The sequence below is a fragment of the Octopus bimaculoides genome, chromosome 1, assembly GCF_001194135.2.
Source record: "Octopus bimaculoides isolate UCB-OBI-ISO-001 chromosome 1, ASM119413v2, whole genome shotgun sequence".
Lineage (NCBI taxonomy): Eukaryota > Metazoa > Mollusca > Cephalopoda > Octopoda > Octopodidae > Octopus > Octopus bimaculoides.
The window spans coordinates 118,781,239-118,782,289 of NC_068981.1; positions in this window are offsets into that span (position 1 = coordinate 118,781,239).

Below are 1,051 nucleotides of genomic sequence, written 5' to 3' on the forward strand. Positions count from 1 at the left end.
AAGAAGAAGAAGAAGAAGAAGAAGAAGAAGAAGAAGAAGAAGAAGAAGAAGAAGAAGAAGAAGAAGAAGAAGAAGAAGAAAGCAGCCTGCCGAGGATTGCGGTTACTATCAGGAGAGACCATGAGTAAACCTGACGGTAGTGGGTATAGATATTTAGGGGCTTCGGAGCTGGATGACATTCTACACAGAGAAATGAAAGTCTAGGTCAGCGAAGCGTATCAAAAATGGATGAAAATGGTGTTGAAATCCAACCTGAATGCCAAAAATTTGATAACCGCAATGAATATCTGGGCAGTTGCATTGGTCAGATATAGTGCGTCCATCCTCAAATGGACTAAGGAGGAAATATCAACACTGGATAGACGGATGAGAAAGTTGATGATGCTGCATAGGGCGCTACACCCTAGAGCAAACATAAACAGACTGTATATGAAAAGAAAGAGTGGACTAACTAGTATAGACCATTGTATAAGGAGAGAAAGGAGAATGCTTGCTGATTATTTGATAAGTAGTGATGAAGAGCTGCTGCAATATGCCTCGAAAGATATGGGTGTAAATGCAGATGAAAAGATGGGCAAGAAAGAATTTAACCAAAGAGCTGAGGGGAAGAGAAAAGAAGACCTTGAAATGAGAATGCATGGACAGTTTGAAAGAAATACACAAGACGTTAAGGATAATACAGCATCGTGCGCATGGCTTGAACGAGGTGATTTGAAGCGAGAATCTCTTGATTCTTTTCCTTGACTTTTGAATTGCACTATAATTCTATTAACAGTAGCAAGAGGAATTTGAAAGTTTTCGGCAACTTTTCGCTGGCTAAGACCAGCCTCAGATTGCCCAACAATACAACCTCTTTGAAAATCTGACAGTTCTGCTGAATTTTTTGTGCGTGTCATGGTTACTCTTCGCAAATGTTTAACATAATGGCACCTGGAATGAAAAAGAATTATTACATTGTAAATTCTACACCGCTGATAACATATTGAGACGCTTAGATCATAAATTAAAAAAATTAAAGGTGTCTATTTACTTCCTGCATGTCTGTGTACAT